General features: G+C 38.8%; 1 pseudogene; it reads left to right on the top strand.

Annotated features, from left to right (window-relative positions):
• LOC114107416 (serpin B9-like) overlaps positions 1 to 21592 on the top strand; it is a 52437-nt pseudogene extending 30845 nt beyond the window's left edge.
• The last annotated feature ends 767 nt before the right edge of the window (positions 21593 to 22359 follow it).

The following is a 22359-nucleotide window of genomic DNA, read 5'->3' as shown; positions in this document are numbered from 1 at the left end:
ATGGAATGAACTTAGGTGCCCTTCAACAGATTAATGGATAAAGAAAGTGTGGTATATATACACAATTGAATATTAGCTGTAAAGAAGAATGAAATCATTGCATCTGTGGGTAATGGATGGAACAGGAGAATATGCTAAATAAATAATCCAACCCCTCCAAACCAAAGGCTGAATGTTTTGTCTAATATATGGATGGTAATTCACAATGCAGGAAGCGGGCTGGGGAAGAATAGAGATACTTCAGATTAGGCAGATGGCAGTGAAAGGAAGGGGAGGGTTATGGGGAAAGGAAGGATAGCAGAATGAATCAGACACTAAAAACCTATTGGCATATATGAGTACACAACCAGTGTGAGCCTACATCATGTACAACCAGAAGAATGAGAAGTTATACTCAATTTATGTATGATGTGTTAAAATGCATTCTACTATCATTTATAATCAATTAGAACAATTTTTTTTAAAAAGAGAGAAACCTGATCAGATTAAAATTCTAAAATAAACTATGACAAAAATGTGGGGTTGAATAGGATGTTATCATATGCCAACAGAGAAAATGGATCTTTCATGATGGGATGAGGATGGGTGGTGGTTGAGACACCTGGGAATCTGCAGACATGGGAATCAAAGGGTCACACAAGTGTCTAGCTTGGGGGTAAAGTGTCATTGTGCGACAGTAATTGAGAAGAGATAAGGCATGGTTGGGAGCTTTCAAACCAGGGAGTTGACTTGTCACTCTCTCCCCTTATTCTCTGCTAGGATTTTCATGAAAGAATTTGGAGTTTTTTGAAAGAAGAAAACTCACAAGCAGTGTGATGAGAATAATTCTGGGACCTTTAAGAACTTATAGAGAGACAACAATTACATAAATGCAGGTTGCCAACTGTCCTAGGTGTTAGCTTTTCTTAATCCATGAGAGAGTGACCCTTTAAGATACACAGGGAATATTTCACAATGATCATAATGTAGTTGATGCCATGGGCCTCAACAATTCCCAGTTGTCAATGCTATTTATTACCAACAGATGCAGGCTCAAGCAATCTCTAGGGCACATTGCTATGCTCTGTAATTTAGGTGTGGTCCTTAACCTTTTACAAAAAAAATTAAACACTTACACATTGTAATTGAAAGGTTGATACTTTATGTCAGAGAAAAAACTCACTAATAACAGCCATCCTCAATACTATCTCCTGGGAGAACTCTCCTGATAAGAATGAGCCAAGAAACAAGGGTTATTATAGCACTTTTCATGGTATGCTTCATATTTTAGTTAAATTACCAGGATCCAAAAAAGATACAAAGATGAATAAGAAGTGGGTCTGTCCTCAAAGAGCTTATTGTCAGTCTCTTTGCAAATTTCAGACAGAAACAACTTCTTTGAGTTACCAATGGTGGTAACTCAAAGTATGTTATAAGTGTTAAATGGGGTGCCAGATAAAGTAACCAAGGGTCAAGAATGTGAATTAGGATAGCTCTCGATGAGGTCAAGATGTAAATGGACTGAGCTGTGATCATTCGAAAACAGGGATGGTGACGTCAGCTCTCCAAGATGGTGGCCACTGGCTTCCTCTGTGGTTTGACCAGTCTGTAAAGTATTTCTGCTGCCGAGACCCGGAAGCTGTGCCCTCCATACCTGCGGCTGCTACTTAACCCAATCAACAAATGGGCCAAGGACCTGAACAGACACTTCTCAGAGGAGGATATACAATCAATCAACAAGTACATGAAAAAATGCTCACCATCTCTAGCTGTCAGAGAAATGCAAATCAAAACCACCCTAAGATACCATCTCACTCCAGTAAGATTGGCAGCCATTATGAAGTCAAACAACAACAAGTGCTGGCGAGGATGTGGGGAAAAGGGTACACTTGTACATTGCTGTTGGGACTGCAAATTGGTGCAGCCAATTTGGAAAGCAGTATGGAGATTTCTTGGAAAGCTGGGAATGGAACCACCATTTGACCCAGCTATTCCCCTTCTCAGTCTATTCCCTAAAGACCTAAAAAGAGCATGCTACAGGGACACTGCTACATTGATGTTCATAGCAGCACAATTCACAATAGCAAGACTGTGGAACCAACCTAGATGCCCTTCAATAGACGAATGGATAAAAAAAATGTGGCATTTATACACAATGGAGTATTATTCTGCATTAAAAAATGACAAAATCATAGAATTTACAGGGAAATGGATGGCATTAGAGCAGATTATGCTAAGTGAAGCTAGCCAATCCCTAAAAAACAAATGCCAAATGTCTTCTTTGATATAAGGAGAGTAACTAAGAACAGAGTAGGGACAAAGAGCATGAGAAGAAGATTAACATTAAACAGGGATGAGAGGTGGGAGGGAAAGGGAGAGAGAAGGGAAATTGCATCGAAATGGAAGGAGACCCTCTGGGTTATACAAAATTACATACAAGAGGAAGTGAGGGGAAGGGAAAAATAATACAAGGGGGAGAAATGAATTACAGTAGAGGGGGTAGAGAGAGAAGAGGGGAGGGGAGGAGAGGGGAGGGGGGATAGTAGAGGATAGGAAAGGCAGCAGAATACAACAGACACTAGTATGGCAATATGTAAATCAATGGATGTGTAACTGATGTGATTCTGCAATCTGTATACGGGGTAAAAATGGGAGTTCATAACCCACTTGAATCAAAGTGTGAAATATGATATATCAAGAACTATGTAATGTTTTGAACAACCAACAATAAAAATTTTTTAAAAAAAGATGTAAATGGAGCAGGACTTTGAGAGGGGACTTAGGGGGTCAGCAGGTTATCAGGAGGTACACATGGTAGAAACAAGCATTCTAGGGAAGAGGCATCGACAGTTCTGCTTCACTAGAAAAGGGTTTCTAAGTCACAGCACCATTAACATTTTGGGTCAGATCACCTTTTGTTATAGGCAGAGTCTAACATTTTAAGGATTTGTAAAAAATTCCTAAGCTCTACCCAACAGATGTCAGTGGCACATCTGCCACCAATTATGACAAACAAGAAAGTGTCCAGAAATTGCAAGAGTCCCAAGGGTGTGGGGGCAAAATCACCTTGGACAAGAACTACTGATACACAATATATGCAAGCACATAGACACATACATATAGGATATACCCATATACATACGCATGCATGTATGTGTACTTCAGGAAAAGCTAGTCCCGGTGTATGACAACAGGCTACCAAAGGTGGAAGATGCCATGAGAACAAAGAGGCAGACAGATCCAGGGTTGCACTAAAGGTAATTTATTAATGATTCATGGACAGAAGCATGTGTGGGGTAGAAGCAGTGCAGGCAAATCCCTGCATCCCAAGGCAGGAGGAAGGGGGAAATGCTAAGCTAGACAAAGAGAGGCCATGACCACTGGAATGCACCAGACTTTTCTCAAAAACTATTAAAATATACAACATCATTTTAAAAAATAATTCAGGCATCAGAGGCCAGCACCATATGCTCAGGTATCTTAATGATGTGGTTTGTCCTATAGGGTCTGGGATGCATGCCAGGGTCCCCTGAGAGCAAAATGGTGGTTATAACTAAGGTGAATATAGTCAAGTGAAGCTAGATCCTTATAACACACACACCCACACACACACACACACACACACACACACACATACATACACACACACACACACATAAATTGCAAAACAGTATAGCAGAGGTGAGTTACAGTGAGGGGGCCTCAACCTAGGTGGTGTCAATGGAATGGCAAAGAAGGAGTGAGCCAGAGGGATTTTAAGAGGAGCTTTGTTGAATGCATTAGCACATAAGACATTAAACATATTTAATGTATAAAATTGGCTGAATTTTGACACATTTTTACATTCAAGAAATCAATGTTACTGTTAAGATAGTGAATGGATCCACAAGTCCCCCAAATTTCTTCATTTCCCTTTATAATCCCTCCATCCTTCTCTGGAGCCCAATCCTCAAGCAGTCATTGATCTTTCTGTTATTGCAGATTGATTTGAAATTATTGGAATTTTATATAATTAAATCACAAAATGTTATTCTTTTTTTTGCATGGGGGCTGGCTTCTTTATTTCAGCCATATGCTATCATTTGAATGTCTCTTCCAACATTCATATTAATTTATTTTGTTTTGGGGATATTGGGGTTGAACCCAGGGGTACTTTATCACTGAGCCATATCTCAGCACTTTTAGTTTTAATTTTTATTTTTATTTATTATTTTATTGGTTGTTCAAAACATTACAAAGCTCTTGACATATCATATTTCATATATTTGATTCAAGTGGGTTATGAACTCCCATTTTTACCCCATATACAGATTGCAGAATCACATCGGTTACACATCCACATTTTTACATATTGCCATACTGTTGTATTCTGCTATCTTTCCTATCCTCTACTATCCCCCCTCCCCCCCTCCATCTTCTCTCTATACCCCATCTACTGTAATTCATTTCTCTCCCTTGTTTTTTTCCCTTTCCCCTCACATCCTTTTATATGCAATTTTGTATAACAATTAGGGTCTCCTTCCATTTCCATGTAATTTCCCTTCTCTCTCCCTTTCCCTCCCACCTCTCGTCCCTGTTTAGTGTTAATCATTTTCTCATGCTCTTCCTCCTTGCTCTGTTTTTAGTTGCTCTCCTTATATCAAAGAAGACATTTGACATTTGTTTTTTGAGGATTGGCTAGCTTCGCTTAGCATAATCTGCTCTAAAGCCATCCATTTCCCTGCAAATTCCATGATTTTGTCATTTTTTATTGCTCAGTAATACTCCATTGTGTATAAATGCCACATTTTTTAATCCATTCATCTATTGAAGGGCATCTAAGTTGGTTCCACAGTCTAGCTATTGTGAATTTTGCTGCTATGAACATCGATGTAGTAGTATCCCTATAGTACGCTCTTTTAAGGTCTTCAGGGAATAGTCCGAGAAGGGCAATAGCTGTGTCAAATGGTGGTTCCATTCCCAGCTTTTCCAGGAATCTCCATACTGCTTTCCAAATTGGCCGCACCAATTTTCAGTCCCACCAGCAGTGTACAAGTGTACCCTTTTCCCCACATCCTTGCCAGCACTTGTTGTTTGACTTCATAATGGCGGCCAATCTTACTGGAGTGAGATGGTATCTTAGGGTGGTTTTGATTTGCATTTCTCTGACTGCTAGAGATGGTGAGCATTTTTTCATGTACTTGTTGATTGATTGTATATCCTCCTCTGAGAAGTGTCTGTTCAGGTCCTTGGCCCATTTGTTGATTGGGTTATTTGTTTTCTTATTGTTTAATTTTTTGAGTTCTTTGTATACTCTGGATATTAGGGCTCTATCTGAAGTGTGAGGAGTAAAGATTTGTTCCCAGGATGTAGGCTCCCTATTTACCTCTCTTATTGTTTCTCTTGCTGAGAAAAAACTTTTTAGTTTGAGTAAGTCCCATTTGTTGATTCTTGTTTTTAACTCTTGTGCTATGGGTGTCCTATTAAGGAAATTGAACCCCAACCCCACAATATGTAGATCAGAGCCAACTTTTTCTTCTATCAGATGCAGAGTCTCTGATTTGATATCAAGCTCCTTGATCCATTTTGAGTTAACTTTTGTGCATGGTGAGAGAAAGGGATTCAGTTTCATTTTGTTGCATATGGATTTCCAATTTTCCCAGCACCATTTGTTGAAGATGCTATCCTTCTTCCATTGCATGTTTTTGGCCCCTTTATCAAATATAAGAAAGTTGTAATTTTGTGGATTGGTTTCTGTGTCCTCTATTCTGTACCATTGGTCCACCCGCCTGTTTTGGTACCAGTACCATGCTGTTTTTGTTACTTTTGCTCTGTAGTACAGTTTGGAATCTGGTATCGCTATACCTCCTGATTCACACTTCCTGCTTAGAATTGCTTTTGCTATTCTGGGTCTTTTATTTTTCCATATGAATTTCATGATTGCTTTATCTATTTCTACAAGAAATGCCGTTGGGATTTTGATTGGCATTGCATTAAACCTATAGAGAACTTTTGGTAATATCGCCATTTTGATGATGTTAGTTCTGCCTATCCATAAACAGGGTATATTTTTCCATCTTCTAAGATCTTCTTCTATTTCTCTCTTTAGGGTTCCGTAGTTTTCATTGTATAAATCTTTCATCTCTTTTGTTACGTTGATTCCCAACTATTTTTTTTTTTTTGAGGATATTATGAATGGGGTGGTTTTCCTCATTTCCAGTTCATAAGATTTGTCGCTGATATACAGGAATGCCTTTGATTTATGCGTGTTGTTTTTATATCCTGCCATTTTGCTGAATTCATTTATTAGCTCTAGTAGTTTCTTTGTAGACCCTTTTGGGTCTTCTAGGTATAGGATCATATCATCCGCAAATAGTGATAATTTAAGTTCTTCTTTTCCTATCTTAATGCCTTTAATTTCTTTTTTCTGTCTAATTGCTCTGGCCAGTATTTCGAGAACTATATTGAATAGAAGTGGTGAGAGAGGGCATCCCTGTTGTTCCAGATTTTAGAGGGAATGCCTTCAGTTTTTCTCCATTTAGAATGATGCTAGCCTGAGGCTTAGCATAGATGGCTTTTACAATGTTGAGGTAAGTTCCTGTTATCCCTAGTTTTTCTAGTGTTTTGAACATAAAGGGGTGCTGTACTTTGTCGAATGCTTTTTCTGCGTCTATCGAGATGATCATATGGTTCTTATCTTTAAGTCTATTGATGTGGTGAATAACGGTTATTGATTTCCGTATATTGAACCAGCTTTGCATCCCAGGGATGAATCCTACTTGATCATGGTGCACAATCTTTTTGATATGTTTTTTGTATCCGATTTGCCAGAATTTTATTGAGGATTTTTGCATCTAAATTCATTAGGGATATTGGTCTGTAGTTTTCTTTCTTTGAGGTGTCTTTATCTGGTTTGGGAATCAGGGTGATATTGGCCTCATAGAATGAATTTGGAAGTTCTCCCTCTTTTTCTATCTCCTGAAATAGATTGTAGAGTATTGGTATTAGTTCTTCTTTAAAGTTCTTGTAAAACTCTGCTGTGTATCCATCCGGTCCTGGGCTTTTCTTGGTTGCCAGTCTTTTGATGGCTTCTTCTATTTCCTCACTTGATATTGGTCTGTTTAGGTTGTTTATATCATCCTGACTCAATCTGGGTAGTTCATATGTCTTAAGGAATTTATTGATGCCTTCACTATCTTCTATTTTATTAGAGTATAGTGTTTCAAAATAATTTCTAATTATCTTCTGTATTTCTGAATTGTCTGTTGTGATGTTGCCTTTTTCATCCTGTAAGCTAGTAATTTGGGTTCTCTCTCTTCTTCTCTTTGTTAGCATGGCTAGTGGTCTATCAATCTTATTTATTTTTTCAAAGAACCAACTTTTAGTATTGTCAATTTTTTTGATTGTTTCTTTTGTTTCGATTTCATTGATTTCAGCTCTAATTTTAATTATTTCTTGCCTTCTACCGTATTTGCTGCTGATTGTTCTTCTTTTTCTAAGGCTTCGAGGTGTAGTGTGAGGTCATTTATTTGTTGGCTTTTCCTTCTTTTAAGGAATGAACTCCATGAAATGAATTTTCCTCTTAGTACTGCTTTCATAGTGTCCCAGAGATTTCGATATGTTGTGTCTGAGTTTTCATTTACCTCTAAGAATTTTTTAATTTCCTCTTTGATGTCTTCTGTAACCCTTTGTTCATTCAGTAGCATATTGTTTAATCTCCATGTGATGTAGGATATTCCTTTCTCATTTTATTATTGATTTCCAATTTCATCCCATTATGATCAGATAAAATGCATGGTAGTATTTCTACTCCTTTGTAATTGCTAAGATTTGCCCTGTGACATAATACATGGTCTATTTTTGAGAAGGATCCATGTGCTGCTGAGAAGAAAGTGTATCCGCTTGATGTTGGGTGGTATATTCTGTATATATCAATTAAGTCTAAATTATTAATTGTATTATTGAGCTCTATGGTTTCTTTATTCAACTTTTGTTTGGAAAATCTGTCCAGTGGTGAGAGAGGTGTGTTAAAATCTCCCATGATTATTGTGTTATGGTCTATTTGACTCTTGAACTTGAGAAGAGTTTGTTTGATGAACGTAGCTGCACAATTGTTTGGGGCATATATATTAATGATCGTCAAGTCTTGGTGGTGTATGGTTCCCTTGAGCAGTATGTAGTGTCCTTGTTTATCCCTTTTGATTAACTTTGGCTTGAAGTCTATTTTATTTGATACAAGTATGGACACCCCTGCTTGCTTCCGGGGTCCATATGAGTGATATGATGTTTCCCAACCTTTCACCTTCAGTCTGTGTATGTGTTTTCCTATCAGATGAGTCTCCTGTAGGCAGCATATTGTTGGATCTTTTTTTTAATCCATTCTACTAGCCTATGTCTTTTGATTGGTGCATTTAAGCCATTAACATTTAGGGTTACTATTGAGATATGGTTTGTAGTTCCAGCCATATTTGATTATGTATGTTACTTAACATGATTTGTTTTTCCTCTATGATTAGTTTTTCCTTTACTGTATTACCTCCCGCTGTTGGTTTTCATTGTTATTTTTCATTTCCTCTTCCTGTAATGTTTTGCCAGGGATGTTTCGAAGAGCTGGTTTTCTAGCTGCAAATTCTTTTAACTTTTGTTTATCGTGGAAGATTTTTATTTCATCTTCAATCCTGAAGCTTAATTTCGCTGGATACATGATTCTTGGTTGGAACCCTTTTTCTTTCAGCGTTTGAAATATGTTGTTCCAGGATCTTCTAGCTTTCAGAGTCTGTGTTGAAAGATCAGCAGTTATCCTGATTGGTTTACCCCTAAATGTAATCTGCTTCCTCTCTCTTGTGGCTTTTAAGATTCTCTCCTTATTCTGTATGTTGGGCATCTTCATTATTATGTGTCTTGGTGTGGATTTCTTATGATTTTGTACATTCAGTGTCCTGTAGGCTTCTAGTATTTGGATTTCTTTTTCATTCTTTAAGTCTGGGAAGTTTTCTAGTATTATTTCATTGAATAGATTGCTCATTCCCTTGGTTTGGACCTCTATACCCTCTTGTATCCCAATAACTCTTATGTTTTGTTTCTTTATGTTATCCTATAATTCTTGGATGTTCTGCTCATGATTTCTTAACATTCTCGCTGAGCTGTCTATGTTCTTTTCACGTTGAAAAGCTTTGTCTTCGTTGTCTGAAGTTCTATCTTCTAAGTGTTCTACTCTGCTGGTAATACTTTCATTTGAGTTTTTAATTTGGTTTATTGTTTCCTGCATTTCCACGATTTCTGTTTGTTTGTTTTTTATATCCTCTATCTCCCTATAGAGTTGATCTTTTGCTTCTTGGATTTGTTTATGTAATTCCTTGTCAAAGTGATCTTTCCTTGTCTGAATTTGCTGTATAATGTCTTCCTTGAGACTCCAGATCATCTGAAGCATGTATATCCTGAACTCTTTGACATTCCATCAGCTGCAGATATTACCTCATCTAATGTTGAATTGACCTGTATTGTTTGTAGTCCTTTCTTTCCTTGTCTTTTCATACTGCTCATGATTCTTTCTAGCTTTGTGAAACTGTTGTGTTAATGTTTTTCCCCTTATATATTTGTATTGTTCTTGTATAGCTCCAAAATTCCTCTTTGCGGAGAAAGACAATGTTAACAGTTCCCAATGTCAACAGTACATCATCTAAGCACAAGTTTCCATTATTAATACATTTATAGTTAGATTCTAAGTCTATAGATATTAGTTTTAATTATTAGTTAAGAATATAGTCATTAGTTTCATAAAAGGCATACCATATCTGGTGGCATATAGAAAACTTAATTTCAGACGAAGGATGTTATACTTAGAGGGAAAGGAGTGAGGGTATGAGGTTAAACTAACTTAGCATCTTTGGAGAACTCTAACCAATAGACTGGTAATTTATGTAAGAATGTATACACTCAACATCCTATCTGTATTTAGATAGTTACCCTATGTATAGATAGCAAAAGTTAGAAGATTGAAAGTGGGATAGAGGGAATACAAATGAAGAAAAGAGAAAAAATAACAAGGAGGAAAGAGAAATAAGAGAGAAGGAAAAGGAAAGTAAGATAAAAATAAAGAAAAAAATGGGGTAAGGTGGGGTATATGCAATTCCTCTATATTATATTACTTTGGTAATTCGGTTGTTCATGCACAGTTCTTGGTTTCACATATGTTGAAGTTGTGGAAGAGAGAGAAGAAAAGAGAGAAAGAAAGAGAAAAAAAGTCTCTCAGAACACTGTTTTCCTTGCTTCTAGTAGGTGGCATTGTCTATTCCTAGCTTGAGCCTCTGTATTCAGGGTGGTGGGTATAGCCAGTGTGAAAGGAAATGAGCTTCCACCTGTATCTTCCCTACTCCAGTCTCTGAGCTAGAAACCAGGTTCCTGTACCGTTGTTGTTTTGCGTTGATAGCTACAACCCCCCAAAGCTTGTGGGAAATATTTTGAGTTATCGCAGCTAAGGGTGGGGGAGTTGGAAACCAGGTACCTGGATCAGCCGCTTTAGAACCGTGCTGGTAGCCATACCTCCTTTGATGGGTTTTAAGGGTTGATGGGCTTCCTCTGGACTAGCACACAGGGCGAGGCCGGGCTTCCTCCTCTGGTCTGGCTTGGCGCTGGGCTTTCACCTCCGGTCTGGCTTGGCTGGGGCCGGGCTTCCTCCTCCTAGTTTTTATTTTGAAACAGGATCTCACCAAGTTGCTTAGAGTCTCATTAAGTTGCTTAAGGCCTTGCTAAATTGGTGAAACTGTCTTGAATTTGGGATCCACTTGCCTCAGCCTCTGGAGCTGCTGGGATTACAAACCTGTGGCAACAACCAAGCTGTCATATTGAAATTGAACTACATTTGTAACAGTGTTAAGAGGGAGGGACTTTAAGAGGCCATAGCTATGCTCTCATGAAGGGATAAATGCTATTAGTGTGGGAGCAGGCTCCTGATAAAAGGGTAAATTCAGGATCCTTCCTGTCTTTGTGCTCACCCTTAGTCATATTATGATGCAGCACGATGGCCCTCACCAGAAGCCAGCACCATCCTCTTGGACCTCCCACTCCCAGAACTGTGAGCCAAGTAGACTGGTACTGTTTAGCAATTACTCAATGTGTTTTGCGATGATATAGCGACAGGAAATGGACCAAGATACTTTAGTTTGAGACTTATCCTTGTTATTGAGTGTATCAATAATCAACTATTTATTTTTTGTTGAGTATTATTGTGCCACACGGATATATCAAAGTTTGTTTATTCCTTTGTCTGCTGATTGACATTCACTCACCAAGGCAGGAGGGAGAGTTGATCAATTCTGTTCAATTTTTTGCTATACAGGTAAAACTTAGGAATTATTCTCTACAAATCTTTGGGTAGGCATATGCTTTTCTTTCTAGTACATAGCTTAAAGTTAAATGGCTTGGTTTTATATCAGGTGTATTTTTTATCGTTTTAGGAAACTGTTTTCCAAAGTAGTTAGTATACTAGTTCACATTTCCACCAGCTGTAAGAACAATCTTTTTCATTTTAATCATTGGTTTCAATGACTAATGACATTGAACAATTTTTACTGTGTTCCTTTTTGTAGGGCCTGTTCACATCTTTCCGCCCACTTCACAAATTTGGGGTTTTTTTTCTTACTATGTAATATATTTTATACACTAGGAAAAAATATTCTTTTTCAAATATATATCTTACAAGTATTTTGCCCTGGCCTATGGCTTGCTTTTGAAAAGCAAAGAGTGTTTGTTTTGTTTTCACTTGTTTCAATAAAATCCAATATATTGTGCTTTTATTTTATAATTTGATCTGTTCATTGTAATACCATGTTTAAAATCTCTTTCACAAGTTCAATGTTACTCAAATTTTTTTCTTATATTTTATTTTGAAAACCATACAATTTTTTTAGCTGCTTGTTTCTTTTCTTTCTTTCTTTTTGGTGCTGGGATTGAAAAAAGGGCCTTTTTCATGGAGGTGAGCACTCTACCAACCGAACAATATTCACAGCCCCCTGGATCTCTGCTTTCTTTTGTAGTAAATTTTTGATATTAAAATTACATAAAGGGAATAAACATTGAGGTTCACATTTTTGCATATTTGTGTCCAATTATCCCATGGCTACCTATTGAAGAGATTATAGATTGTACTTTCCCCATAGATTTGCCTTAGCACATTTATTTTCAATTCATTGTACATGTGTGGGTCTATATCTGGGCTCTCTATTCTCTTCCACATGTATATAAGATATAGACATATTTGTAGATATCTATATATCTCCTTAATTTTAGTACGAGCTCAAATAGAATAATCCTAGGTCCTTTGCATTTCCATGTAAATTTTAGAATGAGTTTCTACATTTCTATAAAAAGTCTGCTGAGATTTTGATTGGAATTGCATTCATGAACAGATTAACTTAGGGAGAATTGATATGTTAACAATATTGAATCTTGCAGTCAATGAGTACTTCCTCCTGTTTTTTAAATCCTTTCTCTGAACGCTGACTGTAGTTTTCAGTGTACAGGTTTTACATATGTTTCAACAAATTTAATTCTAAGTATTTCACACTAATTCTAGAGAAAGTGATTTAAAAAATATTATCAGTTTCTGATTATTCATTGTGTATACATAGATATATAATTGATGTTTATACAGATTATTGCCTTTACTGAAATTTTGTTAAATATTAGTTTCAGTAGCTTCTTGAATATTTATTAGAATTTTCTACACGTTTGGTCATGTTGTGCATGAAAAAAGGCAATTTTAGTTTTTGCTGCACAATTGGATGCCTTTCTTTTTCTTGCTTCATTGAATTGGTTAAATCTTACACTACAATACTGAAAAGGAATTATGAGAACAGAAATCCTTGCTTTGGTCTTGTTTATAGAGTGAAACTATTCAGCCTTTCACCATTAAATATGTTAGCTGTAGGATTTTTGTTGTCTTTTGCTTTTGGTTTTTTTTGTAGATTTCCTTTATTAGGGTGAGGAAGTTATCATCTTTTTCTAGTTTGCTGAGGGTTTTGCATTATTAAAAAAAATCAATGTCCGATTTTTTAATGTTTTTCTGTATCTATTGAGATCATCATATTGAAATGACCATGAACATAGTATTTTCATGTTAGAATTAAATTGATTGTTTTTAAAACTGTACTTAGCATTATGGCACATGCCTATGAGCCCAGCTCCCCAGGAGACTAAGGCAGGAGGATCACAAGTTGGAGGCCAGCCTGGACAACTTAGCAAGAACTTATCTGAATATAAAATAAAAACTGCTCAGTGGTAAATACTTTTCTAATATTCATGAGGCCCTAGGCTTAATTCTTAATATCACAGCATATAAGGAGAACAAACACATTCCATCTCACTGAATCCCTCCTTTGTGTGAGGCAGGGATTCAGAATACAGACTTACAAGACTTTCCTCCCCTAAAATCCCAGCCTGTCATTCTGCCTTTACTTTCTAGAAGTAGGAAAGCCCAGAGTTCTAACTTCTATGCCCTGCCCCAGCCCCCATTGTGTTTTCCCAGCCAATGCCTCAAGGGACCTTGCCATTTTCCTTTGGTTGTCAGTTTCAGAGCACTTTTCAGTTTCCAAATCTTTATACACAGCATGTTGTGCCCAACTAGAGTGGCCAACCCTCAATCTGTCATGGTGTTCCAGTGTATACTGCTCATTGGAAGAGATGAAAAAGTGGAGTGAGCAGATGACCCATCCCTGGGTAGAGAGGAGACCCTTTCCTGACCTTGACCCAAGTCACACTGAATGTCCTCCCTGGGGCAGTGCCCTGCAGACTGGAAATCCCACAGCCAAACACGGCCCATAAAAAGTTTCTGGGAGTGCAGAGACCCCAGAGTGGACCTCAGAGAGGCACAGCTGCAGGCTCCTGTTCCTGTGATTCAGAGGTCAGAATCCAGGCTAACAGTAATGAGACCTGAGTTATGGGCTGTGTGGAAGGTGGCAGGTGAGTGCTTCTATGACCAAGCCCAGGAGTGTCAGGGCACCAAGAGAGGAAAGTTTTGCAAATCCCAGGCTGCCACTGGAACCAGAAACTGAAAAGACAAAAAAAAAAAAGAGAGAACCCCAGAAATTGGTGCCACACTGTGTTTAAAGAAATAGCTTCTTTGGCAATCACATCTGTCAGTGGTGCAGCTGGACCTTGCTCAGGGCTGATCTCAGAGAAGGGCAGTGTGATTCCAACAAGACAAAGACACTGAACAGACTCCTGGCTTCTCTGCTTACCTCTTGCCTGCCCCTGCTGGCCCTGGCCTTCACCCTGGTGAGTGTTCATGCTCCAACACCACTCCCAACTATTGGCCCTATTTTATTACCTCTCCTCTCTCCTCAAAGAGTCACAGCATGACTTCAGCCTTACCTCTTCTCTGTGTTTTTAAAATCCCAAGTATCTAGTTCAAAATCCCAGCACTCATTATTCATCTAAGGCTTTTCCCTAATGTGCCCTGAATTGATGGAGCTCTCGTTTTTCCTGAGCATGATTCCAGTGCTTAGAATAAGGATGCCAGGCACCTCGCCTTCAGAGAACAGGCAGTCTTGTGGGTTCAACAAAGGATGAGAGAAGGAATTACAATAAGGAGTTATGAATCAGGGTTGGGGGAGGTGGGACTCCATAATAGGACATCAGAGGCCTCCTAGTGGAAAGCTTAGGAGGGAAGAGTGAGTGATTGGAGCCTAGTGACAGTAGGGAGTCTTTATAATTGGATAAGAGTGTTTGACAAGGCTCAGAGGTGATTGGGGCGTCAGGGAGGGTAGAGATGGAGGCTGTGAGAGCTGGGAGCCTGGAACAAAAATGGGATCAGGCAGATGGGAAGCCATTTAGAAAAGGCATTTTGGAGCTTATCCCCAAGGCTACTGGAGATTTAAGGAAGGGGTCATAGGATCAAAATAGTACTTCCCTCTCATGATGCTATGTGTCTGACCATCTGGGGTCCTGATGGAGAAGCCCATGAGGCTCCCCAGCCAACTTAATTTGCATCTTAGTGAGCAAGGGCTGATTACAATGGAGAGCACAGCAGCAGGGAGGTCAGAGACTCTGGAGAAGAGCCAGGTGGTTTGGACTTGGCACAGGGTCACAGGATCTGGAGAAGTGGAGAGGGGTAGAAAAATTTGGGAGGGGTCTAAAGACAGGTCTAGACAATATATTTGGGGGGCCTTGGGAGAAATAAGAAGGAGTCAAGAAGATTTCCCAGGGTCCAAGATCAGCCACTGGTGAGAGACGGTCTCACTGCATTGAGCTGCCCACTGGTGTTTTCAGTCCACCTCCTCTGGCTTCACCTACCACCTCCATGCTGTTGCTTTGACCTGTCATCTTCTGTTCTTTCTGCATGCCTTTCTTCTCTTCCTTGCCTTGCCAGTGTGCTGTTCTACAGGGACCATTCCATTCCTCACATGCAGAATCTACTCCCATGGTTTTTGAAGGCACTAATATAGTTTCTCAGTTTGCAAGACAAATAAAAACACAACAGAGACACCACTCAGCCCCATTTCATTCTGTTTCTCTTTCTTCTTTGCCCTCAGACCCTGCATCATGGATTCTGTTTCTGGCCAATGGCACCTTTGCCATCCAGGTTTTGAAGATGCTGTGTCAAGACAAATCTTCACAAAACGTGTCATTGTTTTTTTTTTTTTTTCCTACCCTGAGCATCTTCTCTGCCCTGGCCATGGTCCTCCTGGGGGTAAAGGGGAACACCAAGGTGCAGATGGCTCAGGTAAGCTCACCTGTCACCCAGGAGGAGGGACTGGTCTGCAAGGCTTGACTTTTATCCCCTCCTTGATTGTTTCCACAACTATTGAGGAAGGAGGGGTGAGCCTGGACCATTTCAGGGAGGAGGGTGCAGGAGGAAGAAGGGTGAGGGTTCTCCTCCAATGAGATTGGGTGTGTGTGTGTGTGTGTAGGGGGTGTGTTGCTGGGTAATCTCTTTTTGTTTTATAACTTTCCTTCTGAGCACATTTAAATTTTTTTTCTTAAGATTTCTAATGTAGTCCATTTTGTATAGATGTGTGTGCTTTCTTTGAGTCAAATTCAAAGAAATCAACAAATTAAGTTCTTGGACTCATTGAACATTTTATGTTTCACCCTAAATTCCTTGGAAATTTTTCTTTAACTTTTCTAACATCATGAGTTGGGTGTTCTGTTATATCATTATTTCCATTGTAATATGAAAGTAGTTAATGCTATTTTAACTTTCTTTTGGTCTCATTATTTGGTCCTGTAATATAACATTCGTTTTGATTATTTTCTAAATCGTATGTCAATATTTAAATATTATGTTAACTAAGTTTTTAGAATCATTCTTTAATGATGTTAATTATTTGGTTGTTACACAGTGATATTATGCAGAACTGGAGCTGCTGTCCTTTGCCATAGGGGAGTTATTTCTTTAGTAATTCTTTTTAATAATTAGTTAGTAGGTTAATTTCCATGTTGTTGGTATTTTATTTTTAGTGTTGTTGGCTTTTCATTTCCTACACTGAGGCTGTTGAATGTAAACTGTGTGATTTGTATATTTCACAGTCAATTCAAACACTTCTTGTGGCCCCATTCATGACACATTTTTAAAAATATATAGTACCGTTTTATATATATATATATATATATATATATATATATATATATATATATATATATATAATCTCTGTAGTATACTTTTAAGAAATAATTTTTTCCTACTAATCATATTGCTCATTTTATATTTTTATTTCCTTTGAAGATTATCATTATAATTACATTCCTGTCCATTTTTTTCTTGAATTTTTAGTGTTGTAACTGCATATTTTTTAAAAGATAAATTTTAATGGAACATTTTTTCTCAATTTCTGATACATTTATACTGTTTGTGAAATGGAGGACTAAAGAATAGTCCCTTTTCTGAACCTCTCTTTCCCATTTTGTTTATTTCTATTGCTCATCTATAAACTATGCAGAGAGCTCACTGCAGGTGTAAGAGCCATAGCTTTTACTCACAGCTTTCTGACCCCTCTCTCCACCTATCCCACCAGTGTAACTTCTCAATTAGAATCAACTTCCTCTCAAAGAAAAAAATTCATTCATATTTGAGGAGAATATTGCTTGAAATTCTTGGTGAGGCCAAGATCAAAACTGAGAGGGTTTTCTTGCTTTCCTTCATAGGTGATGTGTTTAAACACAGAGGAAGACATCCATAAGGGCTTCCAGATGCTTCTCACCCAAGTGAACAAGCCTGGCTCAAAGTACTTGTTTACAATATCCAACAGGATGTTTGGAAAGAATACCTGTGATTTCCTTTCAGAAAGTTGAGTCAGCAGAACAATAAAAGTTATATTTAAAATACCTGGTGATAAAAAACCCAGAAGAGAGACCCTAGAGACCAGGCAGGATGGCACACTTGGAAGGCTGAGATGGGAAAATGGAGAGTTAGAGGCCAGCTTGGGCAACCTATTGACACCATTGTCTCAAAGACAAAATGAAAAACATGCCTTGGGACACAGCTCAGTGTTACAGTATTTGCCTAGCCTGCTCAAGGCCCTGGGCTCAATCCCCAGAACTGCAAAAACAAGCAAAAAATGAACAAAACCCTATAGAAATTGAGAAACTTACAGTAAACTATTTTTAATAAAGACCCCAATTATATACTCATACCTTGTATTATTTCATAATTGGCAATACCTAAAATGTCATTTATTTTCTCTGGTTATTCATGGCTCAGGACATCTCTTTACAAATATAGACACTTCAACATCTAATAGATTAAAATTTGATCATGTTTTTAATTTTAAGAAAAGCCTAAAGCTAGCACGCAGACTGTTTTGAAGCTCACTGGCAATTTCATTTAGCAACATGGCTTCACTGAACACTTCTCTCTCCAAAGACATTTAAGTAGTCCTGTCTTCAGTGATATCATGCAGAACTGGAGCTTCTGTCCTTTGCCAAAACTACAGAGAAGTCCAGGAAGCATAGAAACACATGGGTCTCAAAAGAGACAAAAGGTCATAATTATGGGTCATTCCCTTCTCCTCCCACCACAGCGCTGTCCTCCCTTCCCCTACTCTCCCCCTCCTTGTCACTGCTAATGTCAGTGGTGTTGCAGGAGGTCAGAACAGGGTTGCCTGGCTGAGCATCATGGTGTGTGAACCTTAATGGTCTCACAGAAGGTCTGATCAATCCTTATGTTTTCACAACCAAAGGACTAATAGTATCTGTTCTCCTGGGAACAGAGTGGCTCATACAAATGTTAAAGAAACTCATAGGCCAGATTTCCTGGTTACTATTTTACACAAGAACAGAACATATTGTCACTTGTATGTAATGTTTACATGGCAGGTGACTGGCACCTCTGGGAGAAGATCAATGGCCAGATATTCTCCAAGTCATGCCCTTGGCAAGGAGTTCCATTTGTTCGTGGGGTCAGTTTGGACTGCACTCCTCCAACTTTTACATGTGAACCTGACTTCTACTGCTTCTTTCCTCTCACTTAAGCACCCTTCATTCAAATTTGAGAAGCCTAGACATGATTAGTCAGCTACAGAGCCTTTCTCAGGGCTGATTCATTCCACACACTGAAAATACCATCCATGTGGGGCTAAAACTTACCCATTGATCTTTCAGAGTGTGACAAGTTCTAAGCTTGGTCCACATGATCAATGATGGTTTGATGTTTAAACCATTCAGATACTTCTGCACCACTCAGAACATCCCTATTTCTGCTAATAAATGGGACCATAAAAAATAGAGGTAGTCCTTTCCACTATTTCTTCTTGAAAATTTTATTCCTTGTTATCCTCTTGAGGCAGAAAATTTCTAGGGATGCTCTTTATTTATTTATTTTGGGGGGAATTTACCACTTGTTATCCAGGTTAAAAGGGATGTACTTCACCTACCCAAATCATTATTTCTTCCAGGGATACCAGGTGCCAGGAGGATGCAATCATAATATCTCTTCTAGTACTTTCCAAAAATTCTTCCTATGCTCCTGATCTGGAGCTATTCAATATTATATGCTGCTGAAATTTTGCTGTGTAGCTGTACAATGTTAGAACTGGACCTGACCACAGGGCCTTAGACCTGACACTGCTCTTACCCACACCAGGTAATGTCAGCTCCTACCCAGCCCCTCTCTCCTTTACGGCTTGTCTTCTACTCCATCCTGGTGTGAAGTTTCTGCTTTATGTCAACCTGCTTTCCTCCAGTGATGTAGAAGTCTTTCACCATCTTCAACTTGGTGTAACTTGCAGTGGTTGTTGTCATAAATACAAACCCATAAATGGAGTTTTTAACTTTTGTACTTAACCATCCAAACTCAGCATATTTGAAACCAGAATGTTTGGATTTCCAAGACATCATGTCATGCTTATTCACCACAGGTTCAGAAAAACAACTGATACAGTCTCTGCTTGTCTTTAAAGTTCAAATTCAAGAGTTGCTTCCAACTGTTTCAATTGATCAGCAGGCCCAGCTGGTATTTGTCAATGCCAGCTACTTCAAAGGAACAGTTTGACAAAACATTCAGAAAAGAAATGGCTTTCAAAATAAACCAGGTAGGAGAAACTTTTTTAAAAAAAAATCATAATAGTCTAATGAAGAATTTGAATAGAAAAGGTTAACTTTGTAAAGGCTTAAATGGATAATAATAATTTCAAACTCATAATCTCTCTTAATGAATTTTAAACTCATTGGAAAAAATATATGAATAAATAATACTTACTGTCTATTATTGTTTCAACATATTAGCACTCTGTTTCTGATAAAGTCTCATACATGTATTGGCTAAAACTCATTCTGGGCACAAAGATCTTCCTATAGACACAGGTAGCTTAGATAGAAAGCAAAAAGAGGTGATATACATATGTTTATATATATGTTTATCAAACATGAGGTAGGGTTTACAGAGGGAATGTGATAACACTCTTATTGAATCAAGGATTTGGTTTTGTTTTTATGTTTTTGCACAGTGGGGCATCAACTGTAGGGCTTGTGTATGTTAACCAAGAATTGTACCACTGAGCCACACTCCAGATTTTCAATCAATTGTTTTTAAAATTAAAATAAGCTTTCATTTGAAGTGTTGTAAATAATAACTTCTCATTATTGATTCAGCATCTGCAGCTTCCTACCATTAAACATGAGAGGCAAAGGCCTTAGTTGACTATGAGGTATAATTTCAATTAAATCAGATTAATTAGAATAGTTTCCAAAACTCCCTAATCTCTGAAAATACAATTTAATGCAACAAAGAAGCTTCTATGTATTAAACTACTCCCCTCTCTTTTTAAGGCATGTTTTAGAAAACTATTTATTAATTATTAATTTTAGCAGCAGGATTGAGAGTTTTCTTGCCCCTTTCACACTGTTTTAAATTTTGTGCTTGTGTGGTCCTTCTTCTCAGGAAGAAGAAAGACCAGTGCAGATGATACATTAGGAAGCCAATTTTAGCACTGCCTACATCAGTGAGGCCCAGATACAGGTGCTGGAGCTGCCCTATGCTGGCACCAAGTTGAGCATGATCATTCTGCTCCCAGATGAGCATGTGGACCTCAGTTCAGTGAGTCGGGGTGGGATGCATTCTTTTTCGTGCAGAATTTCTGTGGGAAGAATTGGTTACAGCCTGTGCCCAGTTTTCACCATATCTACAACCCAACAGTCGAAATCGCCCATCCATGTCCTCCTTGCTTCCTTGCGATATGATCCCATAACAAGAGAGTTAACCATCTTCTCAATGGTGGCAGTGAATTGTGATGATCTAAGGGGTCTCTGTGACCAAAGAAGCTCCCATGGGCTCTCCCTTTGTTTATCTCTCTAACTGTGATGAGGAGTTTCCACAAAGAGTGGCAAACTCCATGTGAGCAGGTGTCCTCTCCAGGAGTGGCTCACACTGAGAGCCCTTCCTTTTCCAGTAGTATTTTTTCTTTCCATCAGTGGTTCCTAGTCTTCAAAACTAAGCCTCATTCAAACCAAAAATACCACCAGAAAACCACCATCCACTGGGCATAGACACTTCTCAAAGGAAACATATTTCCATAGTGGATGGATAAGGAGGGGCAGCCACAGTCTCCCTGCAGGGAAGTCACACATGGGATAGCACATGGGGTAGTGGATGAGTCAGAGCCCTGGTAACTTTTCTGGCAGCTGAAGGAACTCCTATCCTGTGTGGACACTCAACATAAAATGATCATGGAAATGTCTGTGTGTTTGTAGATACACACTGAAGTCTGAATGTAAACTGGTGATTCTTGTCTTTCAGGTTGAAGATAACCTTACTTTTGAGAAATTCATAGCCTGGATCAAGCCAGATTTTGCGTACTATGGTGAAGATGAAGATTTCCTTCCAAGATTTAAATTGCAGGGGGATCATTACATGGAGACTGTGCTTCAGTGTTTGGGAATGGTTGATGCCTTCCAACAGGGCCAGGCAGATTTGTCTGCAATGTCAACTGACACAGATCTGTGTCTGTCCAAGTTTCTGCAAAAGAGTGTCATCGAGGTGAATGAGGAAGACACTGAGGCTGCAGCAACCATGGCCATACACATTGTGGAAGACTGCTTACCATGTATACCAACGTTTTGTGCTGACCAACCCTTCCTTTTCTTCATCAGGCATAACCAAACCAACACCCTACTGTTCTGTGGCAGGTTCTCATCTCCATAAGAGTTGTAGTTCCTCTGCATGGAGAGTTTTTCTCTTTAAGTGTTCCCAAAGTCCCTCTACAGTTTCATAAGGATAGGCATTTAGGTGAATACCAGTAGGAAGAGGAGGGCAGGGTCCCAAGTCTTCTGAACAACTTGCCAGCATGTGACCTCATGAGGCACCATCCTTGTGTTGCTCAACATAAAATAGTAAACCAAAAGGCACCCTTTTGGTTCTCCAAAAATCTCATGGTTTAAGAGATTTCAGGCTTGGTTGATCTTTTTTTTGCTGGAGGGCTTATGGCAAGACATTTCATCATGGCCACAGTAAGGGATAGAGCAAAGATACTCACTCATTGTGGCATCGAAGCCAAGTGAGGGAGTGGCTTGTATCCTAAGTTTCCTTTCAAAGACACACCCCCAATGACTTAACTTCCTCCCACTAAGCCCCACCTCCAAAGTTTCTACCATCTCCCAAGGTCATATGCTAGTGACTATACCTTCAGCCCATGGGCCTTGCGGAGCATCCCAAACCCAAACTACACACCACCTCTCTCTAGAAATCTTTTCCTTCTACTCTTCCCCTTCCTCCAACATCCTGTACCTCTCCCTATCACTGGATAATTCACACTAATCCTTGCCAAGGTTTAAGAAATCCCAGCACCCATGTGACTGATTATTTTGCAGGAGTTGCATTTATTGGACTAGATTAAATTGAGCTGTACTCCATCTGCCTGCAGTAGTTGGGAAACTTCCTGAGGGCAGGGTTTCCTAGGGTTGTTTGCCCTG

The sequence above is a fragment of the Marmota flaviventris genome, chromosome 6 (genome assembly GCF_047511675.1).
Source record: "Marmota flaviventris isolate mMarFla1 chromosome 6, mMarFla1.hap1, whole genome shotgun sequence".
Taxonomy (NCBI): Eukaryota; Metazoa; Chordata; class Mammalia; order Rodentia; family Sciuridae; genus Marmota; species Marmota flaviventris.
This window is presented reverse-complemented; position numbering and strand designations above follow the sequence as displayed.